General features: G+C 42.5%; 1 protein-coding gene across 1 annotated transcript in view; it reads left to right on the plus strand.

The window, feature by feature from the left end:
- The window catches only part of ALK (ALK receptor tyrosine kinase), a 559,106-nt gene that overhangs the window by 469,500 nt on the left and 69,626 nt on the right, over positions 1-19,980 (plus strand). The window lies entirely within an intron of this gene.

A 19,980-nucleotide genomic window follows, 5' to 3' on the forward strand; every position in this document is an offset into this window, starting at 1 on the left:
GTGAATTTTTTTCAGCAAATGAGAATGTGCAAATTTGGCATGTTTGGGCTGTGAAATGTCTCTTGTATTTATTTGGACAGCTAGGGCAAGGCTTTTCACAAAACCAGGAATGTTGCCATTTTGGAAAGTAAATGATTAGAAAAAAGTGTCCTAATGCTAATTATTATTATTATTATTATTATTATTATTATTATTATTATTATTACTATTATTAAAAGAATGCATCGAAGGAAGGCAAACTGATCACTGTGGGAAAGTCAATGGCAAATCAAAAGTCTGTATCCTTGCTATAAATAATTGAAGCTGCCATGGACTTGGCATACATTTCTCTAACCCATAATGCCTCTGAAAGGCACATGTGCTTTTCTTTATTTATTGCCTGTTCTGGTGTGTGGTACAGTAGTCCATCCCTTTGCTGTCAGCCACTGGGAGTTTCCCAGTATTTTTCCCATGTGGAAGCAGAATACATGGACCTGGAGTCTGCAGGGCTCGAGTTTTCACTCTGAGGTCACATCTCCCTTAGCATGGAAAAACAGAGTCAGCATGAAGGCAGGCGAAATGTGAAAAGATGAAGCATGGAACCTTTGAGTGTTTTTGACAATGCCGTTTTCCTGCAAAACCAGTTTCTTGTTGTTTCATATTAACCGGGTTCTGATAACTTTGTTTTTCCTATAAAAACTGTTAAGTTATATCTGTAAGCAGAACACCTTATTGGATCAGCTCAGATGAGAGTCTGGCTGATGGGGTCTTCGCCTATGCAACTGCCTTGCCTTAATCAATGGAGTGTTGAGCAGACTTTTACCCTAATCACAATGTGAAGGCTTGGTTTTCTTTGACACCCAGAAAGAGCTGGCCAGGCTTGTGTCCAAAGGTGACTCATCTGGGTCTTTTATATGGAAACGTTGCGGTGCCGATGGGTGGTGATAGTAGTAGTGGCTTTTCTGATGTTCTATGATGCTTCTGAAAGCAACTGATGGCTGCAGATACAGGTGACTGATGAGGGCTGCCAGTAATTTGTAGACCTACTGTAGCCAGGCTGCACTCCACGTCTTTTTTTATATAAAAAAAATAGACCTAGCATATCAGAGGAAATGTATTAATGCCATGATAAATGCTGTAAACATAGATATTAACAACACCCACTGCTGTTTTCATTAGTTAGAGTGTTTGTACAGCACTTTCAAAGATAAAAAGCACTTCTGAAATGTTGTTCCATGAATCAGTTTGCAATGGAGCTGACAAGAAGGGAGATTCCTGGTCCTGCGCTTGATTTTCTGACATTAGCTCGCAACGGCCGTACATCTTGCACTGAGTGGGTTTTATAACGTGTCCTGTATAAAACATGCATAGAGCAGCAAGAAAGCTTGCACTTGAGTTGCCATTCCCCAATACGAGAGGCAATAAAGCAGGTCAGGGCATTATTCGTTCCTAAAGTGCTCAAATTTATTTATATTTACTGTGCCAAACATCGGGGAAATGGAGGGGGGGAGGAAGGCAAGCTACCTTGGAAAACTTACAAAAATGGTTTATTGGCTCTCTGGAGAGCTGATTCTCACAACTGTAGCCAGAAGATGCAGTTTCTAACCAGCCCTTACTGTCAAAAGCTGTGGGTGTCGCACTCAGAAAAGGTCATAGAATTGACCCCGAATGTTTAGTAGTGTTGGTAGTGGGAATTGATGTAGCATGAATATCAGGGAACCATTTTGTGGCAATCATAGTTTTATTTATGCCTGACTTACTATGAGCCGGATCAGTAAAGTACTGTTTTGAACAAGGGACTCTAATGACAGCTGATCTCAGGTATCTTATTCCTTGTTTCAGCAGACAGATTGCAGATAGACATATCTGCTACTCTGAACTCTGCTCCTTTATAACTCTACTGCTGCAGATGTCTAGAGGGTGTAGAAAGAGAAGGTGATCCAAGGAGCCAGTAAGGTTTGATCTGATGCTAATGGAAACTTCTCTCCTTGGTGAACAGCAGCTGGGAAGCTGTGATGTGCAGGAAAGTGCTAACTCCCCCTCCCTGTGTATCATATTCTTGATCCTCATCTGATTGCTGCTGCCCCATCCCCTGCTTCTGGCTGCTCCTGTTGTTAAATTTAAAAAACTAGACATGTTAATTGTCATCATGCAATTAATATCCCATCTAGTCTGGCATTCAAAGATTTGCAATCTCGGTTGTGTGGTAATTGATGGAAGGCCTTTGCAGATTAACTATATGCAAATATATACCAAACTTTGTAGCCAAATCAAAACTGGCTGGCATTTTCTTAATTTATTGGCTTCCAGAGGAGTGCATAGAGTTCACAAATGAGTGGGCAGACAAAGAGAATTCAGCTTCATTTAGTATTTCAGTTGGTTTCATGATAAGCAAAACTCACCAATAGCTTCACTCCATAGATCACCATGTGTCCCTCCACCTCCATATTAGGACAATGCCTTTATTAGGCCAACTAAAATATCATAAAATGTGTATCATCTTTTGATAATAAACAAAACTAAGAAGGGGCAGGGAAGAGAGGGAAAAGTTGGCTGGCGTTAAAGCCATATGGTGTGCATCTATTAAAACTCTTAAGATGGAATCTGGATGGACATAACAATCATTTCAATGAGACTCCATAAGGGTTATGCAGTGGTTCCATTCCTGTTGTTGTTTTTTTAACTCTTTTATTAAGGTGGGCTGGAGAACTATTGTTGTACTAAAACTCCTCACTGAGTGAGGTTACTGAAAGATTTGGATGAGTTGTCATCAGTATGTTGATGACACCTAGCTGTTTCCTCTTTTCATCAAATTCAGGTGAAACTGTGGAAGTGTAGATTTGTTTCAGTAGTCAGTAATGGCTTGAACAGGAGCCAATAAATTAGCGCTCCATACAAATTACACAGAAATGGGTGGGTGGGTGCTTTGCCTGGACTGGGATGGGGATGTGGTGTTCCACCTGTTCTGGACAGATCAATTGAACAGTGTGTAAAAACAAAAGGATGTCCACTGACCCTGGAAAATGCAGACTACATTGTTACTCAGCATTATAGAGCAAACCATAGTCAGATTACCTCTCTAAAGTGTTAACGGATAGGTGACCTTCTCTCTTCTTATTCATGTAGCAAAGCAACGGGAACCATACTCTGTCAAATCAGTCATGTTTTGTTTCATCCTTTATTATTCTCTGATGTTTCGTAATATGCTCAGAAAAGTCTACATCCTGAATATTATTCAGACACACACCCATTGGAGGGGCGCATTGGCTGACTTCTAGCACTTGTCAATTTCAAGCCTAGCTGCTGCCAGGAGCAGCACAATCAGGTCTTTGTATGTTGTGGAAGGATTAGAACCAGTGTCCATTGATAACAATGGCAATAACTGGCCCCATCTGCAGAGGTGCCAATAGATTCTGGGGCTCAAGACATATTCCACTAGCTGAGTCTAATTTTCCTGTTCTGGCTAATTCTGTACAGAGATCGCCTGCTCACAATTATCCATTCACTGGTTTCACCTCATTTAGACTATTTCAATGTGTTGAACATGGGCTGCTTTTGAGAACTGTTTGGAAACTAGTGCAAAGCACAGCAGCATGTTTATAACTGGGACTGGATGCTATGCCAGTTTTGAAACACACTTGCTTCCAGGTGGTTTCCAAGTGCAATGCAAAGTTCCAGTTTTGACCTAAAGCCCTAAATAGCTTGGGATGAGGGCACCTGAAGGAATCATCTTCTCCTATATGAATCTGACCAGATACTGCAAAGCTCTGCTCTGAGTCATCCTAGTGCTTGAGGTGAGGCAGGTGGTGGCTGGAGTCAAGGCCTTCTCACCAGTGGCACCTCATATTTGGAATTCCCTTCCTAGGGCAGTTCATCTGGCACTGTTTTTGTTTTCCCTTAGCACCAAGTGAAAGCGTCTCTATTTGTCCTAGCCTTGTAGGCTCTTTAATTTGTTTTTAATTTGATTATACTGGAATTTGATCTATTCTGCTTGTGGTGTGTTCTACTGCTTTGATATCTGTTATGCTGTACTTTTTCATTTTTAATCCTTCTGAAAAACTGGCAGCTTGGGCTGAAGAGCGACTAGTAAATCACTTGTATAAATAAACACAAAATAACTGGTGTTGCTTTGCTCCTTACATCTTCTTGTTGGTGTCTGGTGTTGTGCTTCAGGTGCATAATTAGGCTGTGCTGAGGAAGTAAATACCTGATCATTCCGTGCTGAAGAAACGGTCCACCCCCTGTCGTCCCTTTTAGCTTTATTTTCAAACCAGAGGCAGACAACCCCTGTAGAGTGGTAGCAGAATCCGATTCCCTTGCTCCCCGGCAGGAATGCAGAACTGTCACTTGTATGATGAGGGGCATCCAGCCATCAAGGAAGAGAACACAACCACCAGAAATAAGTGAAAGTACCCCGTTGTGCGTTTACGAGTCTACCAGCTGGGCTGCAGACCAGGGCTCTGATTTCTCTTGCTTGGTACCTGAACAACTTTACACATCAATATCGGCCTTTGAATTGGAAAGCGTTCCACTCTGAACATTTCTGCAAATGATTTCTTTTTCCCTCCTCATCTTTCCCATTGCCTTCTGTCCTGTTCTTAGGTCCCTCCTGCCCCTAGTAATGTTAATAATAAAACCACGGTGTGTAGTGTTTCATCAGCTTTCTAAATATCTTTTAGAATTGTGCCAGATCCCCACACCCAGTTTCATGGACCTCTTTGTTCCATATGAAAGAATGGAGCTTTTTTCTCCCCTGCAGCTTATGCAATCTTAGGAGAAATTCAGAGGTTGCAAGGGGTTGGCTTTTTCCTTGAAGTATACATTGATGGCATTACTAACTTGGTCAAGTTCTGTTCTCTTTCTTAAAATTCTTTAAAGCTTTGTGCTGCTTTACAGACTTCCACAGACTTCCACGCTTTTTAGAATGTCTTCCAGGAAGTACAGATGGCAAGCCTTTGGGTTGTAAGGGACTGGTGTGAAGTTTTGGTTTTTCCTAATTAAAAAGTAATGCTCATGCTGCTCTCTGGTGCTCTGTAGGCAGCCTCCCTGTCTGGCCACACTTTTAAGAATGTCCATGGGAAGACAACATGATAGGACATATTTCAATGGGCATTCCAGGCAGCATGCAGGGCTGGAAGTTAAAATGAAGAACAGCACTCGTCATCATGTTATAAACGTTATAAACCTGTTTATAAACATGTTATAAACATGTTATAAACCTCATCATGTTATAAACGTAAACACCACATAAAAGTCCTCACATTTTACCCAACACCCCCGTAGGGATGGACAACATTTCCGCACGAGTTTGCTTTTTTAAAAAAGTCTTCACAAGAGTTTGTCAGCATTTAAATGCACATTTCTATGAATTTATACATTTTTTGCATTCAGTGTTGCCTTTCACACAGAGCAATTACCTCTAATATAATGCATTTTGGTATTGATTGATTGATTGATTGATTGATTGATTGGCTGACTGCTGCTTTTCTACAGTGAGCTGTGCCCAAAGCAGCTTACAGCAAACATTCAAAACATCAAAATGCAGATTTTTGGAAATACAAATATGCAATATACAGAATGTGTCAGTGAATTCAGAAATGACAAAAATAAAAGAATTTGGCAAACACAGAATAAATTCCAATATTACAAAAAGTGTATGCTATGTTTACCTTTTTTTTTTTACTGTTCATCTCTATGCACACTCTTTATGCTCACAGTTTCTTTGGCTGTAAAACTGCACCCTAAAATTCAGAGAAATGTGAATTCTGAAGGATCATCTTGCAAGTTGCTTCAGACAGCACTCATTAGGTAGTTTCACAGCAAAATGCGAACTGAACCAATTCCTACCCCCCCATCCCTCCCACAAATGAATGTCCAAAACAGAAAAAGAAATTGGCTGAAAATATGGATTCAGACTTCTTTTCTTTTCTTGTGTTAGGGCTTGTTATGTGTTATAGGAATGAGAATAGTCCCATGCAAGCATTCAGCTTATGTATTAAATAAATAAGCATCTATGGAGGGAGGGCAGGAGGCTGCACTCCTCCCCCTGGCATGCATTCACTGCATAAGAGCTGTTTGCATAGGTTCCCAATCACAGGAGAGCTTCACTTGACCCCCTCTGTGTATTAACCCAACACTCCTTCCAGTTCCATACCCAACATCATTTGCAAGAGAAAGAAGTCCCTGTCACTCCTCCCTAGTCCTCCCCACCACTTGTTAAGCAGGACCTAGTATTGCCTCATGTGTACTGGCCTTAACTGAACGTTCTAATCTCTAGTACCAGATTTTTGCATTTCATTGGTGCTCTGGAGCAGGCATGGGCAAGCTCGGCCCTCCAGATGTTTTGGGACTACAACTCCCCTCATCCCTAGCTAACAGGACCAGTGGTCAGGGATGAAGGGAATTGTAGTCCCAAAACATCTAGAGGGGAAGCGGTGATCCACCTGCCAAACAACTAATCCATGTCAGCTAGCAGGATCAGTATAGAAGGTATCAAAAGTACCTCTTCAATAAGGCACCTAGCACTACTGTCATTGCTGGGTGCGATGAATAGAGATGCCCGGTGCTATAACCAAAAGCACCTTACAGACTTGATTAACTTTATACCATGCTCTGAGTTGCTGCATCAGTATTAGGAATACCTATTTTAAAAGCACAGCTGAAGCTTAGAGAACTTTTCTTTGATTTCTTACAAAGGTCCATAGTTCCCCCCTAAATTTCCACTACAGTACTTTATGTATGGGCCCCAAGTTACTGTAATCTGTGATACAAATGATGCAATCTGTATGTTGTGCATCATCAACCTGAAATATCCTGCATCATCAGCTCAAAATTAAATGCACTTTGAGTTTAATTTCAAAGTGTACTGAGGCAGAAATTTCAAATTCTCACAATGCATTTTAAAGTTTATTTTATTACCTTTTAAGCCCACCTCTCCTCCGCTGACTTCAACAGGGTGTACAGGGTTCCCCCACCCCACCGCCCTCATTTTATTCTCACAACAATCCTGATAAGTAGGTTAGGCTGAGTGGCTGGCCAAGGTCACAAACACACTCAGTAAACTTCATGGCTGAGTGTAGATTAGAAGCTGGACGTCTTTGATATTAATCCATCTCTCTAACCCCTATAATGAAATCCCTCTCTTTTTTATGATGATTAAAATGTAAATTGGTGTATGTTCCTGACTTTGAGTCTAATTTGAATATCTGAGTTCAGTAGTTCAACCAAATCCTAAGTGTATTAATTTAAGTGCATAAACTGCTGGTTGGGGATCATGACATGACACCATCAGAGTCTATGAAGTGGACTGAGTTAGCCGAATCCCAGGGGGTGGCACCCCTGTGGACCCCTCTTCTGCCCCCGCCACCAGAGAAGGGGGAGAAGTGGTAGCTTCTGGTGGGATCTTGTGGAGCTCATGTGAGATTTCACTGCCGCCACAGCTTCTCCTAACCTTCCCCATGGCAGGGGGCACCTCACCCACCTATCCTGCTCTTGCCACTACTGGACAAGCAGCTTCTGGGTTCCAGTGAAGTCACAGCCATGTGATCCCGGTAAGCAAGTCTTTGGGAGGTGGGCAATGGCAACGGCATCTTCCCATTTTGCCTCAGGGGGCAAAATGGGATGGTCCACCTTGGGACACTACTGTTAAAGCATCTGCACCGGCTGCTCATCTACAGCCAAGGCAGGTTCAAGGTCTTTGTATTAATTTACAAAGCCCCAAACAACTTAGGTCCAGGGTGCTGTAAGGACCTCCTAAATGCTTATATTACAATTTGATTGTGGAGATTGTTGGTCCTCCCCCAAGTTAGCGAGGCTAATTTGACAGCAACAAGAAGCCAAGCCTTCAATGTCATTGGCCCAGATCTGTAGGATGCTCTGCCAACAGAGATTCAGAAACCACCTTCAGTTTTACCTCTAAATGATTGCTGAAAACTTTTCTGTACTGCAAAGCTTCTGCAGGCAATTAAGAAAGCATCTTTTCACAAGTGTTGGTTGATGATCTCTGATTTTCAATGCTCACACGGTTTTTATTGCATATAAACCTTCTTGTTGTAAACCACTTTGATATTTTAAATGTCACAGTAGTACATAAATATTTTTTTATAATTAAATTAAATGCTCAGCTCCGTCACTCATCACCACTTTAACCTACTTGTTTTCTTTAACCCTTTCTGTGGCTGAAGCCCAGTGTTCAGTCACAAGTCGTAATGTGACAATGTTGCAATAAGACTAGGGAAACCAGGGTTCTCATCCCCACAGCACAGCCATGAAGCTTAGTGGGTCATAGCCAAAGCTACATCACAGGGTTCTTGTGGGGATAAAATGGGGGAGGGGGGGCACACACCTTGTAAGCCACCTTGAAGTCCTTGGAATGAAAGGACAATGTACAAAAAGGACACGCCAGAAAATGAGGCATAAATAAATATGAGAAGTATGTTCCTGAACCTTAGATAAGGCATGACTAAATCTTGTCCTTTTTGAGTCCCAGCTACAAGTTCAAGAAGCAAAGGCCTGATCCTGCCAGGGTTGAAAGTTTCATGGCTGTCTATATACTTCTGGCAGGTGAACTGGCAGCATCAGCACCACGGTGAAATCCTTTGGAGGGCAATGATCAATCGGAGCCAGCAAAAAGTAATTACAACTAATGTGATCTTTGGCTTCTTTGATAGCTCACAGGCTGTAGCATTTCCTTCTTAGCAAATCAGATTAAAACAAAGAGCCACAGTTTCTGTTGCAACTGAGAGAGAGTGATAAAATCTTGCTTCCCTCTGCTGAGTCCCTGAACTGACCTGAAAGCCCACACAACCGAAGAACCGGCTAAAATGTACCACATTAGATGATGATGTAGGCATACATCTGGAGAAGTTCCATTGTCTTAATTGTTCCTCCATGGAATTTATGCTATATCTATGACCATCTTGGGATTGGCAGTCTCCTGTTGATCTCCCTAATGGGTAGGTCAGCTAATTCCAGAAAAAGTATTGAATATTCATTCTTTTCAGACTCATCTATTTTCAGACCAGTTCAGAGCAAACCCCTTTTTAGCACTGCTCCTTTTAATTGTGCTGAGAACTCCTCTATATATTGGACTCTGGAACTAGCTGAGGGTGTGATTCTGCACTTTGTAACAAATGCTTAATATATGAACATCTGACTGGTCCACCCAGGAAAACATACTAGTTCTTCCACTGAATGGTGTTGCTTTTCTACATCATGTTCACTAATTAAATTCCCAGAGCTTCATAATGACTGAGCATTGAGATGATACTGAGAATGTGTGCAGAACACTGTGACAAAGGACAACTTACACATGCATCTGAGTAGCTTGGTTGACTTACTTGCTGGAGGTGGCTCATGTCAATATTTGACATTCCACTTATAAACCCCAGATTCATAGGAGATACTCCCCTCTTGTGAACCTCATGATGTATTTGTAAGTTAGCATCCATGCAAGCATCCTAGCCTCAGCGCCTAGGGCTTGCCGATCGAAAGGTCAGCGGTTCGAATCCCCGCGGCGGGGTGCGCTCCCGTTGCTCGGTCCCAGCGCCTGCCAACCTAGCAGTTCGAAAGCACCCCCGGGTGCAAGTAGATAAATAGGGACCGCTTACTGGCGGGAAGGTAAACGCGTTTCCGTGTGCTGCGCTGGCTCGCCAGATGCAGCTTTGTCACGCTGGCCACATGACCCGGAAGTGTCTCCGGACAGCGCTGGCCCTCGGCCTCTTGAGTGAGATGGGCGCACAACCCTAGAGTCTGTCAAGACTGGCCCGTACAGGCAGGGGTACCTTTACCTTTATCCATGCAAGAGGCTGTATCAGGAGGGCTGGAGAAATCAGGAGGATTTTCCGGACATACCCACAAAGTGAGGCTTGTGAGTGTGTTGCATCTCATCTTTAAAAGCTTGGTGGGCAGGGCGTGAAAACTGTTGGGACATCTCCGTTGCTTCTGTCCAATTCAGAACTTCTTGCCTTGTTCTTGAACTATGAATTGTGACGCCTGAACATTTTGTCTGCTTCCCAACCTGCACCATTACTTGTTTGAATAAATATCTCTTTCTTACTTCTACATAACAGCCTCTGTCTGCATGTCTTGAGTAGGAACCTGGATAGTCAGCCCTGAAATCTCTGCTATCAACAAGCCCTGTAATGATTTCTCTTCTAGCATCCTCAAATGCCAGTGAGTCCTCTCTGGAAATTCCCACTTTCCTCCCTGCCAGTACCCGAAGCCATCTACTTCTGGTACTGAAAGTACTCTCTGTAGCCTATGCTAACCTACCCTGAGGCAGCAGATCCTGTAGAGATTTCACCATAAAAAGAAGCATGGTAGTGCATGCTTTTGGTAGATCCTTTGCCGAGTGGTTTGAGAGGGAAAGTGTGTTTCCTGAAAATAAATGAGAGAGAAAGGAAAGGAAGCACAGGAGAAGGCAGAGATGTTCAGCATGAGAGAAGTAAAAGACAGTTATGACAACTAAGGATCTATAAAAGTGTGAAGCAGGGAAAGACATGACTTTGGGAACAAAGGACCATGAGGCAGACAGGTGACAACTTTCTGAGAGCATGTAGACTTGGTCATAAATACCCCCAATGCACCTGATAAAGGATGGAATGTGAAAACCAGAAATATAAGAAGAGTTTTAATGTGTGTCATACTTGGTATTTGCAACAATTTCTCTTCCTTTGCTGCACATCTCCTTTGTCCAGATAGACCTGTCTTGTAGTAAGTACTTTCCATTCAACTCACTTTTCCTCTTACATGAGAACATAGGAAGCTACCTTACAGAACTCCAAACCACAAGTCCATCTGACTCATTAGTGTTGACACTAGAAGGCAGCATTTTTTCCAGGGTTTCAAACAAGTCCCAATCCCAGTCCTACTGGATACATCAGGGATTGAACTTGGGACTTTCTGCATGCCAAGCATGTGCTATACCCTTTCTTCTGACACTTGGCTTCCAGATGAGGTTTTTCAATATGCAATCACCATTAAAATTGCCCCCTCTACACAATTTTACAGGGGACCAGGTGGTGTACGGCAATTACCGGTACAGCCACCCCAGTACAGTGGTACCTCGGGTTAAGTACTTAATTCGTTCCGGAGGTCCGTTCTTAACCTGAAACTGTTCTTAACCTGAAGCACCACTTTAGCTAATGGGGCCTCCCCCAGCCGCTGCACGATTTCTGTTCTCATCCTGAAGCAAAGTTCTTAATCCGAGGTACTATTTCTGGGTTAGCAGAGTCTGTAACCTGAAGCGTATGTAACCTGAGGTACCACTGTACTGCTTCTCTTTTTTCTTGCCACGGAAAGTCCATTAAGGAGTGAAAGTGAAGCACAGCAGCACAGTCTCTTTGCAGAGGTGGATACAAAAATGCCTTATTGAGGCACAGTGAGGAAAGGGCACCACATGCTGGGGATGCCTTCCATTCTCTGTTGTTTACCAGCAGAGCTTCTGGTCTCAGGCCCACTTCATGTCCTGCACTGCAAGTCCTTTTCCCGAATCAACTGGCTCTCACCCTTCTTGCATCCACATCATGCTTTTAAAGCACACGGATTCCCCCAAAGTATCGTTGTAACTGTTGTTTTTGCGTGTCCAGACCCAGAGACCTCCCCCCTAAATAAAATCACACTTGACTCAAATTTTAGTTTTGGTTTTTGGCAGAATTTAGGCCACAACTTTATTGATTACAGAAGGTGAGTGGTTGCATAGGCTCTGATTCGACTAGCTCCCTGCACCCTTGCAGGCAGTGCTGACCCAGGGCACCAGCATAGGTCAGCCAAGGGTGAACACCTGGGTAGGCGAAAAGCTGGAAACAGACTATGTTCACCTCCCAGATGCCCCCCTGGACTCAGGCACGGGTACAACCCACTCTCGGTGGTCAGTCTCCAGGTTTCACCGCAACACATGCCCTCTTTTAGGGAGGACACGATTTAAGGGTTCTGAGAAATGTAGCTCTGCGATGAGTAAACTTACAGTTCCCAGGAAACTTTGGGAAGAAGCCATGACTGTTGAAGTGGTATAGATGTGCTTTAAACATACGGTGTACATGTAACTGAAATTACTTGCTTCTAGGAGTGAGGTTTCCTCAACCAGCATACTTTAATTAGCTGTTTAATCAGCAGATTACATTAAAAATAGCAGTGCTTAAATCTGTGCATATTCTGGCTGTATTCCTGTAAAGCTGAAATCCTCAGGCCTTTTCTATGGACACTTTTTTCTCTTTCACAATTGTACTATGGTACAGTAGCACAACAGGGATGCGGGTGGCACTGTGGGTTAAACCACAGAGCCTAGGGCTTGCCAATCAGAAGGTTGGTGGTTCAAATCCCCGCGACGGGGTGAGTTCCCGTTGCTCGGTCCCTGCTCCTGCCAACCTAGCAGTTCGAAAGTACGAAGTGCAAGTAGATAAATAGGTACCACTCCGGTGGGAAGTTAAACGGCTTTTCCGTGTGCTGCTCTGGTTTGCCAGAAGCGGCTTAGTCATGCTGGCCACATGACCCGGAAGCTGTCTGCGGACAAATGCCAGCTCGCTCGGCCAATAAAGCGAGATGAGCGCTGCAACCCCAGAGTCGTCCGCGACTGGACTTAACGGTCAGGGGTCTCTTTACCTTTACAGTAGCACAACAAGTAGGAAAAATGAAGCAGACAAGTTTTCTAGCTGGTTATGTAACTCACTAGATAGGGTTCTCTTACTACATATGGCTGTGAAATCAACTAGGCTACATATCACGTATTCTGAGGTGAAATCCACTGCCTACTTACTCAAATGTAAATATAGCTGCATTCTTATTCCCCTGTGCTGTTGTAGGCTCTCCCTTTGAATATTACTTTGTGTAATTTTTGCTATTGTACTGCTTCAAGTGCTGTTAAAAAAAAAAAAAAAACCTTCACTCCCAGGGTGCTAAAAAGGCACTGAGAACCACTTGCTTCAAAATGTTGCAAAAATGGTGTTTGTGTGGTGACCAATGAGGCATGAGACCCAGGAATGTTGATAATTTAATTGCAATTCTGCTCAGCAGTTTGAGCAATAAGGTTATTCTGTGGTTGAGAGTTTAGTCTATCGCTGTCAGTATCTCCCCCATCATATGGCCTTCTTGTAGCTTGTGTGGTTTGTTACTTCCACCTCTCACAGACATTGTTTCTGTCCTGTACTCTACCTAGACCAGTTTCTTGGCTCATCCTCTGATCTCTGGCTTTTCCTAGACTCCCAGTTTGGATTTCCCGTGTACACAATCAAAGTAAATCAAATTCATGGATGCAGGACCACTATGGGCAGACCTCACCCTCCAGATGTAATGAGGGACATTGTTACATACACAGCAAATAAGAAAGGCTGTATGTAACATTGGTAGGTTCCTAGCTCACCTAGGCATATTCGTAAATATAGCTCTCAAATATTCAATGCTTAAGCCTCATTTTTTTCTCTGAATTGCACCCTGCTAGTTCCAAACTCTGTTGATAAAAGACCTGTCTCATTAAGCAGTTAAGAAGTAACTTCTCCTCCTCCCCCTGTCCCCAGTTCTCTCTCAAATCTCTTGTCAACTTGTCAACGTCTGCATCATCTTCATTAATCCATTTTCCTCCTGTGGCCAACATCAGATTTTGACACATTGCTTTGTGTTTCAGATGGGACCGTCTGTTGTTTCTCTCCCCACCCATCCACCCCAGCTCCATCTTCTGCCCTCTCCATGACAGCTGGTTTTCACAGGCCCTTTAGAGTCTAGCGCTAGAGGAGGTCCTGCTTCAAGGGCCATGTGGCTGATTCTCGGAAGGCCTCTGAGTCATGTTAGTTAATCAGATGAAGGAGCTGAAAGGAACAGTGGAGCAAATACTAAGTACAAGAAAATTACATTTGTTGGCTCTTCACATGCAATTATACTAACTGAACTGTTGGCATAATGCAATAAAGATGTCTGCAGAATAGTATTTCTATATTAAGTGGCAGTTAACTCACTGAGTGAACAGCTCCAACCCCGAAAAGATTGGTTTCCCATACATTCACGGCGGATGTGCTGGGATAGGTGATGGGATTGGATAGCCTCTATGGTGACTGCCGAAGTAAAGGAGAGTGTTTTGTCAATATTTATTGTCTGCAAAATGCCCGTAATTGTAATGAGCAAAGTCTCTCTGCAAGAAGAGGCAGCTCTTGCCTTTCAAGGGCCTTGGGTGTGCATATGTGTGGTACATCTCTGCTTGCTCTTCATGGACACATACAGTAGGCCCTTGGCTGGGCTACCCAGTGGAAGGCAGGTTTTGCCCTTGCTGCTATAATATCCTCAAGAACAACACTCCACACCCTGTTCATAAGAGTGAATAGGAGAGTATAGTCAGAAGACTATACTCCTGCCAGTACATTTGTACCATCCCAGTCTCCCAACTGCCTCTCACGTTGGGTGTATTATTATTATTATTATTATTATTATTATTATTATTATTATTATTATTATTATTATTAAATACCCCACCCATCCGGCTGGGTTTCCCCATCCACTCTGGGTGGCTCCCAACAGATTAAAAACAGAATAAAGCATCAAGTATGAAAACTTCCCTACACATGGCTGCCTTCAGATGTCTTCTATAAGTCATATAGTTGTTTATTTCCTTGACATCTGATGGGAGGGCGTTCCACAGGGTGGGCACCACTTTCGAGAAGGCCCTCTGCCTAGTTCCCTGTAACCTCACATCTCGCAGTGAGAAGACCCTCGGAGCTGGACCTCAGTGTCCAGGCTGAACGATGGGTGTGGAGACGCTTCTTCAGGTATACTGGGCTGAGGCAAATAGCAAATTCAGGACTGCAGGGTCCCTTCATGATAGTCACAGCCACTCACCCTCACAGCCAAGCCAATTCTAAATCCGTACAACATTCTAAGATCATAAAAATATGCAATAATAATAAAACATTAAAACCTCGTTATTTCATTCACTTGCTAGAGCAAGGGGGTTCTATCAATAACCCTGATGGTCTAAGCCCTTTCTGCTGCTTTAAAAAATGGTTCCGGAGCTGCACTTCCCTAGGCACTTCCTCCCCCCCCCCCGCCCCCCAGCATAGCACAAGCAGTAAACCATAGAGCAAACAATGCTAGAGCTTATGGTTGTCTGAAGCGAGCAAACCGCAAGCCTAGGTTGCAACAACATGCTAAGTCAAACCATGGCGTAGCTCACCATGGTCCAGGAACAGGTCTAGAGAAGGAGCAGAATGGCCACAATCTCTGTCTGGGAGCATTCACACTAGTATGTTCACACTAAACCGTGGTTTGGCTTAACGTTATGTGTGAACTGGGTCAATGTTTCATCTTCACTCAGAAGGATACAGCTGTGCTATGGAAGTAAATTAGGAGAGGAGCAAAATTTATTTTGCACAAGGGCCTGCAACCATTATGGCCACTACAGAGGTTGTATAGCAGGTCACTGAGGCCACTGAGGTCAGAGGAGTAGGAACCTATTTGAGCAGAGCAAGGAGTGAGAGGTTCAGGCACACACCCACACCCACACCCACACTCACACACGGTTGGCATGGCTGTTCCCAGCTGGTTCAATGCAGCCTCCAACCCTTTCAGCCGCACACGTAGAAGCAAGCTTTCACATGCTCCTTTCCTTGGCTGTTTCTTTTTAGTTTGGCATCCAGAATTTTAATCCAATTGTCACTTCTCCCTAACAGAGTGGTCTAGATTTCATTCCCCCTCAAACAACGGCTCAGATGTGGGTGTCTCTAATATCCTGCACAGTGAAAGCTGCCATGCATGATTCATTTAGCTTCTCTGCAATTTCCCTGTCTTCCTTCAGTACTCCTTTTGCACTGCTGGGAAGGCCATTTAATAATTTCCACAGAGCAGAAAGGCCCATTACCCCTTTCATTATTCTACATCCTTTCAGTTTCTGTACTTAGCTGTATATATATACAGCCTGGATTCTGTGAAGATCCACTGCTAGCTTGAAGGCCATCTTTCACATTTCCCTCCACCATTAACCTTTGTCCCTCTCATTGCTGAGGGAGGTAATGGCTATAGGTCCCACTCCATTGCACACAGGGACACTATTAAGCAGAAACAACAGAAATGAAAAGTTTCCTTCCTTACTGTTTCTTGGAAGATATTGGTGGTGTGTTTTGTCTGGCTGCCTTCAGTGCACATTTGGGATAGTGAATTTGAATCATTCTTCCTTCCCTGAAATTGAGTGGCAAATATATACCTCCTTGTATTATGTCATCTCTGGCATCAAAATAGGGATTAAGAGACCAAGGAAACAAGCTAACAGACTCAAACCGAGACCAAAGCTATGCATAGTTTAAATGTATGTGTTCTTTCTTTTGTATTAGCAACCACTGACTTTGCAGCCTCAGGACCAGGGGTCAGCAAACTTTTTCAGCCATTGGCCGGTCCATCATCCCTCAGACCATGTGGTGGGGCGGACTATATGGGGGGGGGTGAACGAATTCCTCTGCCCCACAAATAGCCCAGAGATGCATTTTAAATAAAAGCACACATTCTACTCATGTAAAAACACCAGGCAGGTCCCACAAATAACCCAGAGACGCGTTTTAAATAAAAGGACACATTCTACTCATGTAAAAATACACTGATTCCCAGACCATCCGTGGGCCGGATTGTGAAGGCGATTGGGCTGCATCCGGCCCACGGGCCTTAGGTTGCCTGACCCTGCTCAGGACTATAGGGCAGGATTGATACACTGCACTCCTGTCTTGGCAACCAAAAAAGTCCAGAGGTATATAGGGACAGAGGAAAAAGTAAGTTGATTAATGTACATTTTACCTTTGTCCAGTAGGCTAGTCCACACACCACTCACATCCCTCTCTCTGCCCTCCATCCAGGTAGATAAGAGTCCTTATCAGAATTTGAGGATACATTCTAGCCAGGCGAAAACACTGAAAAGATGGTGCAAAGGACAACATTTTTCCTGTGTGTATCATACCCACATTACCCTCCATTTCACAGACCCAAACATCTTTCTTTGATGGCCCATCGACACCTTTATCATGCTTAACAACTTCTATCCCAGGAGAAGACTCCAAGCATTTGGTAGTTTCTAGCATTCAGTAATTTCTAATATTCACAAACTTGTTAGAATGATGCATCCTCAACTCTGGTAACATTACTAGATAGGGGGCAGAAGTTTCTGAAGAGTGGGAAATGGGGGAGATGCCCTTTTCCTCACTCCAGATACTTCTCTGTATGTGGGGATGGGCTGACTGTTATTTTATAGCCTTATTGCATCAACCTCATATTTCCCCTTTAAGCTGCTAGGGACTCAAGCAAGCCAATTTCCCCCTTTCCTTTTTCTTTTAACCAGGAACTCTCAACATCCCATGGCTTACTTCTTCTCAGTATGCCAAACAGATCCTGAAAGTTCCCTGAGCACATGTTCTTGTGGGGATATTACATTGCTTATTTCTTTTGATTTAATATACTTCTGCATATCCAGGGAGTCTCCAAAGTATGTCAATATCACTACCTTATTTTTGGGTGGCCCCATTCTATTTCCAGACGGATAGGCATTGGATCATCCAAGTTCAGTGCAAAAGTGATGGAAGGATGAGATGGGATGGATATCTGCCGATTGAGGATCACGCTTCATGCATCTGATGACCATGGCTCTAGTCCACGAGAGCTTATGGCATAATAAATCTGTCCTTAAAGTGCCACAATACTCTTGCATGTCCCCTCCCCCCACAAAAAAAACCAACAACTATTACAGCTACTTCTTTGGGGGGAAAGTTCCAAAGTTATATTATGCATTGCTCGGTGTGTGGAGAGAATGTTTTATGCCAGTTACAGCTACTTTTATGGTGCATGTAAGGTTGTGATGCTTTTATCTTCTCCAATCTTAATAAAAGCTTTTCTTGAGCAAATCTGCTTAATTAAGCATTGGCTCAGAACTACTTATGTTAATGCACTTAGACCTGTGAGGCACAGCTAACATGCTTGTTGCCATTCTCCTTACACTTGCTTGCTCGCATTTGTGAACTGCAAAATTGCTTTCCATTCCAGCAGAATATGTGTGCCTTTTCTCTCTGCAGACCTGACTGAGTTTTCTAAAATTACCTCTGAGATGCTCACAGTTGCATAGGCTATTCTTTACAGTGGCTATGGAAGGCCTACAGACTGAACTTTGGCTATACAAGAGCAGAAAAGTTCAGCTTCAGAATGACTCACACTGACAATGTTCCTCGCCGCGTAGGGATGTGCGAGTCACTATGTTCAGGGTCTTATAAATTCTTTATTCCAGCCTCTGAAATGAGGAGAGCAAATTCTGCAAACCAGATGCAGGCATTCTGTTATATATACTATAAATCATTTAGGCATTATTTTCTCTCTTTTTTTGTAATGGAGGCAACACAGCTTTTGGATTTTATCAGCTGAGTTGTTGGGATGTTTACAGAATGACCATAAACACGCTTAATTGTGAGAGACTGAATCAGGGAGCTTGGAATGTTTGGCATAGTCTCCTCTGAGGGAAGCAAAATATCAGTTTGGCTGGGACTAAAACTTAGGGACAAAATGAGCTGTGCTGGCAAGATAGGCAGGCTGAATGAGAACAAAGACACCACTGTAGAAAGCAGGGAAGCTAAGAAGCAGGGTAGGGCCAGATTTAGGTTTGATGAGGCCCTAAGCTACTGAAGGTAATGGGACCCTTTATATGTCCCGCTGTCCTTTGTCAACAACAAATTGTCACTGTTTTTTGTGTTGAATATACGCTATATGGTAATTTATGGACCTAATAGGTATCTAAAGCCATTTGCCACTGTTGCTGTATGTAGGTTTTATTTTATTTGTTTTTTATCTTATATTTTGGAAATGTACACCCAGGTGTTTTTTCCTTTAAATTTTTTGGGGGGCCCAAGAGAGTGGGGCCCTAAGCGATAGCTTGTTTAGCTTATACGTAAACCCGGTACTGAAGCAGGGGGTCACTTGTTACTACTCAGATGCTCTTTTTTATTGTAATTTTCAGTTATATACATTTCAATACTTTTACAATCATTTTAACATTTCAAAACTTGACTTCCTTCCTCCTCTTTCTGCAGTTCCTTAAATTTATACTTATCATTTCCTGCGTATTCTGAATTTACTTAACTTATTCTTTTATTCATCTACTTCATTATTTACTCTTAAGAAACTACAGGTTATTACAATAATCCTGCTAATGTCCTTATCTGTTTACGATTTATTTGTACATATTCAATAAACCATTTCTATTCTTTTATAAAAAGTTTGTTGCCTTGATTTCTTATTTTTCTGTTAAGTTTCATGATTTCTGCATAATCCATGAGTTTTTGCATCCAGTGTTCTTTTGTCGGGACTTCGTCTGTCCATTTTTGAGCCAATAATATTCTTGCTGCTGTAGTCACATGCATGAATTAATTTCTATACTATTTAGGTATACCCCTAAAATTCCCAGAAGGAAAGCTTCTGGGTTTTTTTTACAAATGTTATTTTAAATATATTTTTCAATTCATTGTATATCATTTCCCAGTAAGCTTTAATCTTACTATAAGACCACCACATATGATAGAAAGTAACTTCTTTCTCTTTGCATTTCCAACACTTATTCAATTTTGATTTATACATTTTTGCCAGTTTACTCGGTGTTAGATACCATCTATATAACATTTTCACATAGTTTCTCTTAAAGCATAACATGCTGTAAATTTTATATCTGTATTCCACGATCTTTCCCATGCTTCCATATCTTTCTTAACCAATCTCTATTGCCCAATGTATCACTGAAGATTTTACTTGCTCATCCTTTGTTTGACAGTCTAATAATATCTTATACATTTTAGACAGCACTTTAACATTACATTCCAACAGATCTCTCCATTTCTGATATTTGTTCCCCAAACCCTAGTTTCTTATCTTTCTTAAATGCTTCATTCAGTTGATGATATTGTATCCATGTTGTTAACTTTCCTTATAAATCCTTAAATTCTTTCAATTTAAACTTACCTTGCTCTTACTTTAATAAAGTTCTATAAGTTGCCCAACCTTCTATCT

Source organism: Podarcis muralis, chromosome 3 (genome assembly GCF_964188315.1).
Source record: "Podarcis muralis chromosome 3, rPodMur119.hap1.1, whole genome shotgun sequence".
NCBI lineage: Eukaryota > Metazoa > Chordata > Lepidosauria > Squamata > Lacertidae > Podarcis > Podarcis muralis.